Source organism: Cavia porcellus, unplaced genomic scaffold, assembly GCF_034190915.1.
Source record: "Cavia porcellus strain 051 isolate PalLab524CR breed Dunkin Hartley unplaced genomic scaffold, mCavPor4.1 scaffold_576, whole genome shotgun sequence".
NCBI classification, from domain to species: Eukaryota; Metazoa; Chordata; class Mammalia; order Rodentia; family Caviidae; genus Cavia; species Cavia porcellus.
Window position 1 is genome coordinate 1 of NW_026948059.1, and position 6,412 is coordinate 6,412.

General features: G+C 58.6%; 1 long non-coding RNA gene across 1 annotated transcript; it reads left to right on the plus strand.

The window, feature by feature from the left end:
- The first annotated feature begins 6 nt into the window (after positions 1-6).
- LOC134475192 (uncharacterized) lies at positions 7-3,068 on the plus strand. The gene is made up of 2 exons (XR_010046197.1): positions 7-2,718; positions 2,902-3,068. It is a non-coding gene; the product is annotated as an uncharacterized LOC134475192 (long non-coding RNA).
- Positions 3,069-6,412: the final 3,344 nt, after the last annotated feature.

The window sequence follows — 6,412 nt, forward strand, 5'->3', positions numbered from 1 at the left end:
AAGCGTCTCGAGCGTACGCGGCCGGGGCCGGCAGGGGAGCCCGCCACCCGCCACCACGGGCCGGGCTCCCCCAAATCCAGCGTCTGGCCGTGCCGGGCGGCAACGGCAGAACGGCCCTCAAACCTCCCGCAAAGAGAGGAGAGGAAAGGTAGACGGCAGGCGTCCGTCAGGCCGGCCCAACCACGATCGCTCACACGCCCGCGAGGGCCCCCCAGAGGAGGTAAACACACGCGGGCGCGCGCTCAGCCCCACCCCCAGCAGGCGATCTCACCCACACCTCCTCTCGTCGCGCCGGGACGAACGAGAGGACGCCGCTGGGGGGGAGGGAAACCCACACGCCCAACACCCCTCCCCCAGGGGCGGGGGGGGTGCATGAGGCGCAAGAGCCTCCCCTTCCCTACCGACTCGATCCCCGGGCGGTTTCCCGGCACAGCCAGAAAAACCCCCAAAGCGAGGTTCAGCACGCCAACGACGGCAGGCGGCTCAGAACAGAGGCACCGGGACACGGGTACGACACCGACCCTCAGCCTCGTGCACCTGGACAGACAAGCCGGGAACGCTCCAGGAGCACCGCAGGAGGCCGAGGCACGCTCGCGTGCCACAGGGCGCGGCACGCAGCGTAGTGGCGGGGCAAGCCGCTCTCCCCACCTCCGGGGAGGACTCCACCCACGCCGCAGACGCCCCCCGAAGGGGCAAGCGAGGAGAGTTCCATCGCGTCAAGCGACCACGACCCACCCCCCCGGGCGACAGCACCACAAGGGCGAGCGGGAGGGGAGCGAGGTCGGGCCGGATTCCGCACCCCTGCCTTCCACGCACCACCGAGAGGCGGGGTAGAGAGACGAGGGGCCCGCAGGCAGAACGAGAAGAGCGGTCCCATTCACCATGAATGTCCGTCCCTCGCCTGGCGCGGCTTAGGCCCGGCCCAGGAGAGCGCTCATTCACCACATCGGTCACAATGAAAGGAGAGGGGAAGAGACGGGACCGCGGGGAGGGCAGGCCTGGCAAGGACAGTCAGAGAAGAGCCCGCTTTCAGCCTCGCCAGTGCCACAACCCCCAACACCGCCAGCGGCCGACAACGACCCAGGGGAACGCCTGACACGCAGAAAGGCACGGAGCCACACTCGAGGGTCGTCTCAGACCGCACTCGGTGCCCGCGACGAGGAGCACACAGGGGCAGAGGGCCCCTGCCGCCATCCCCGCCACCCTCGGGTGCTAGAGACCGGAGGCGGCACCGAGCCAGGGGAGGCTACACTCGGATGTCCAAGAGCCGGCGCACGGGCCCCAGGGCGGACAGCTCAGGGGCGAGAGAAGCAGGGTTCCAAGTACCACGGGACGGCCAGCAAACCCAGAGCCCCAACTCGCCATCCGGGAGCCCAAATCCCCTCGTCTTTGCAGCAGCGGCAACCACCGAAAGACAGCGTGTCAGCATATACCTGCAGACACAAAACACCCACCTCTAGCCAAAAGATCTGTGACACATGACAGAGGGGACAATCCCCTGATCACACCCGCCCTCCAAAGCAAGGCGCCGGGGACCTGGCCCCTCAGACGACCCCAATGCTGCAGACGGCGGAGCACCCAGGGCCAACTGGTCGACCGCGGGGGTGGGGTGGGGGGGCGGGACAGGGCGCAGGGACGCTGGACCAAGCCAGCCCTCCATCAGCGCCCTCCCCGAGCCACCTGCTGGCGCGGGGGACAGCACGAGACCCTCTCACCTGGGCCTTCCTTGGGGAAACGGGCAATGGGCCGAGCCCTATGGCCACTGGGGTCCACTGGGTCCCCACTGGGGCCCGGAGGCCGGGCACCCTCCCCGGGCGGGCGAACCCCGCCGATCCTCGAGCCTAACTCGGACTTAGTCGCTGACTGAGACAGGTAGGTCCCCGCCCGCCCCTCCAAACACCAGGACCCACTCGGGCTCGAGGCCGAGGCCCCGACAACCTCCACGGGCGGGTGGCCCCAGCCCCGGCCCCGGCCCCGGCCCCGGCCCCGGCCAGTCCGCGAGCTCGCGAGCTCACACTTGGGGAATCACAACGATCCAGATCCAGACTTCCAACCACCGGGGGCAAAGCCCAACAGCCCTGCACGGCCCCTCGCGCTGCAGCCAGGACAAGGCGGGGACCCCGCAAGGAGTCCGGAGAAGAGCAAAGAGGAACACAGGCACCGGTGACCCGGCCGAGCTGGCCACACACTCCCTTCCACGAGCCGGCCCAGCCGGCTGCCTGCCGGGATGGAGGGAACACATCTCTTCCCTCCTTGCGTCTCGGTGGCCGGCCGGAGGGCCGCCGAGAAGCAGGAGGGTGTGCTGGTCGACCGGCTCGGGTCACCCACACACCCCCCGGCTAGCCGCGACCGGCCGCGGAAAGGCGGCAACAGTCACCTCTCACATAGCCCTGCCGATCCAATCTCCGCACAGCGCGCCCGCCGGCTCAGCTCAGGCACGACCGCTGCAGTCCCGCCTAGCAGGCGGACCTCCTGGGACTCTGTCCCCGTCGCCAAGGCCACACGTCAGCCCTTGCCGCTCCAGCTGCTGACTACGAGCGCGACATCATAGCAAAGCCACCACCAGGTGGAGCCCCACAACGACCTCAAACACCAGCGAGATCACCAGAGGTCTCTGAGCTGGAAGAGCAGGATGTTCAAAATCACCCTAAGGGGCCCAATCGGCGGGGTCCCCTGGCCTCCAAGGGGGGAGGGAGGACCGCGGAAAGGAGTAGGCGAGTGAGTGCGCGGGCAGGCAGGGTGGAGGGAGCCTTTGAATCCGGAGATAGATCAATCACCCGGGTGGGGGGGGGGAGGACGACAGCTAAAGCGAGGTCTGTCTGCCTGCCTGCCTGCCTGCCTGCCTGCCTGCCTGGTGCCTGGTGCCTGCCCGCCTGCCCGCCTGCCCACCTGCCTGCCCAGGAAACACAGAGAGTCCAAAACAAGCCACCTGAACAAGCTGCTGCAGCCCCAAGGAGGCAAAGGGCCAAGGGGCTCAGGCCAGCCCGGCAAACAAATCGCTACAAAGCGGGGTTGAGGTTGACGTTGTACTTCTCGGAAGCCTATAAATAAAGACACATGCTACAGTGGTTGTGCGCTCTCTCCCTCTCCCCCTCTCTCTCCCTCTCTCTCTCCCTCTCTCTCTCTCTCTCTCTCTATATATATATATATATATATATATATATATATATATATATATATATCTCGGCGACTTACAGCAAATTCTATCTACAGCTAGGAAAATCTTCAGGTGACCCTGATAAGTACCTCAATGTCTTTCAAGGATTTGCTCAGATCTATAGAAGCTAGGCTGGGAAGATGCAATGTCACTCCGAACGTCAATGACTTCTAGTGAGAGACAGGCAGTGTTACAAGCCGCTATTGCATTTGGACATGAGAGATGAGTATCATACCGTTCATTTTAGAAGACCAGAAGACAGAGAGGCAGGGGAACCACCAATTCCCAACGGTGCACAATCTTGGTTGGTTCCCAACCAAGACCCCGAGTGGCCTGACAACAATGTAAGAGATGAGAACAAGAGACATTTTTCCAGACGTGTATTCTTGAAGGTCTGAGGAGGATAAAATCCAAGCCTTCTAGTTATTTTACATTGTCAAGTACGTCTCTAAAGAAAGGTGAAAACCGCTCTGACTTCTTAGGTCATTTATCAGAGGCACTCATGAAACATGGATCCATAGATCCTGATTTATACAACTGCAAGTGTGTGTTTTTAAGTCCTGTATTACTTGTACCCTTACACTGTTTTGTTTTGTTCCCTTAAAAAAAAAATATACCCTGATTCAACAGAGGGGCAGATTTTGTTTAAAGATATGTTTATTACCCACTTAACTCTGGTCATTAAAAGAACAAAACAACAACAGCAGCAGCAACAACAAAACAAAACCTACCAAAGGTATCCATTGCTCCAGATAGTTATCCTGATTCTTTAATAAAAAGTGTTTCCTTAGTATTGTATAATCAGGACAGGGAGAGAACAGAGAGAACCCCAAAAAAAAAAAAAAAAAAAAAAATAGAAGCCCCCCCCCCCCCCACACACACACACCATGCCCTGACTGCGCAGGGGACCACTGCCTGCCCTCTGAGGCCAAGGCCCCAGAGTTCAGACCCATCCTATCCTATCAGCTGATCCAATAGGACTCAAGGTCCTCGGGGCACTTGCCTCCTCGCGCTGGACCCCTTTGGGTCTCTCAACTAATGTATCTGCCAAAAACAAAACAAAACAACGAAAAGTAAATGTTTAAAATGAAGAAACAATGTTACACAGTGAATTTATTAGATATATGTCTATGTGTGTCTATCTCCAGGAGTAACTGCTGTGTGTAAAACAACACACGTGTGAGTCTGTGTCTGTCTCTCTCTGTGTTTTAACACAGGCCCTTTAAATCTCCCCACCCCCATCACCTTTCACTCAAGGCTTTCACTGAAGGCAGAGAGGCCTCCGCGGCAACACCCACCCCACCTTCTCTCTCACACAGGCCTAAATCCATTTGGATCCTCCACTTTACAAAAGCATTCTACGTAGATCACTTTTACATCCACCTTTGTGTCTGGAACGAATTCTTTACACAAGGGCACAAAGCAGGGGACGGAAGGGTGGGCGAGGGGAGGAGGGGGAGGCGGAGGCCAAAGCCGAGGCCGAGGTCGAGGCAGGGAGAGGGACAGCAAGGTCAGCTCAGTGGCAGTTCCGGGATCAGAGGCCCAGGGGCCCGGGACCTGGGGTAGGGGAACCGCGCTAGGGCCGGATAAAGCCGGAACCAGGAGAGAGACGGGCCCCCGCGGCGCGGTAGGGGAGGGGGCGGCGGCCGGGGAGTGGGAGTGGTGAGCGAGGAGGCGAGGAGGCGGGCACCGGAGGGAATGAGGGGGCTGGGAGGCCGTGAGCGGAGGAGCTCCCCTACAAGCCTTTCCCTCCCTCTCCCCGGTTGTTTTGTTTTGTTTTGTTTTGTTTCGTTTCGTTTCGTTTTTGTTCTTGTGTCTTTCTAGGACACATTCAGGAGGGCAGCAAAATCCAGCCGAAAAAACGAGCGACTTCCTAGATAACCCGCCCCCCCCCCACGCGGACGCACGTAGACGCACGCACGCACACTGCGCAGGCGCACACTCGGCAGACGCGACAGCCCCCTCCCCACCCCCGGCAGCGGCGTCCGAGGGGGGGAGGGGCCACCACACACAGAAGCGGTTCCTATGCCGATGCCCCGCCCCCGTGACCCCGTGACCCCCCGCGCCGCGCGCTGGATCCCTCGCTCGCGCACACCTCGCGGCCCGCCGCCCCTGCCGCCGCCCAGCCCCCCCCTCCCCCCCAGCCCCGTCTGCCTTCCTACACTAAATAAGCTAGCTGTATTCCTTTCCCCTCCTCTCCCCTCCCCAGTGACATTCAGCCCCGAGAAATAGAGCAGAGGAGGCCCTGAAAATCAGCTCGGGCTGGGGAGAAGAGTGGGATGTTGTTGGATCCTGTACCCTGGGGCACAGGAAACACGGCAATGGTAAAGGACAGGCCAAGGAGGAAGGAAGGAAGGAAAGAAGGAAGGAAGAAAGGAAGGAAGGAAGGAAGGAAGGAAGGAAGGAAGGAAGGAAGGAAGGAAGGTGCAGTACCCCACAGGCCCAGGGCCCTGGATGAAGCTCAGTGACATCAGCGCCTGCCTGGCAGGTCCAAAGTCAAGAGTGCCAAAAACAGTCTGTACTCTTGCAATCAGACACCTGTCTTTCTGCTGTTTTCTTTCTTTTTAATAATAATAATAATAGGGCCAGCAATTTAGCTCAGTGGCACAAGTGCTTGCCTGGTAAGCACAAGGTCTTGAGTTTGTTCCCTGGTACTATATACATACACGTATGTATATAGCATTCAAATAATAACATTAATAGTAATTATAAATGAAAGGATTTTGCCCTAAAAGGGGACTCTGCAGCGCTGGGATGTGGAAGGTCAACTTCCCCACTCCTAGCCAATTTACCTGTGGTGTGAAATAAATTCCCACGGGCTACCTGTGCATCAGTAATGCCTCTTAGGCCCCACCCCAAACCTAAGCTACATGTGTGCGCCCACACCACATGTCCAGCAGAGAGAAAGCCAGACCCAGGAGGTCATGGAGTCTCTCTCTGCATTCTTAAAATAAAGGCCACTTTACTTTATGTTCTGTCTTCTAACCATGCCGAAAACTCTTTCAATAATTGTGTGTGAGTGTGTGTGTGTGTGTGTGTGTCTCCCTCTCTCTCCAGACAGCCTCTCCCTATGTCATTCATGTTGCTCTCCTTCCTCAGCTTACAGAGTGCTGAGATCACAGGAGCCACACCACCTCACCAGGCCTGCCTGTCTGCAAAGGCCTGTTTGCAAAGAAAACTGTTTCCATTTCAAACAATTTTCTTTAAAATTAATCTTACACCAACTACTTTCCTTTCAGCCTTCTCCTTTTCTTC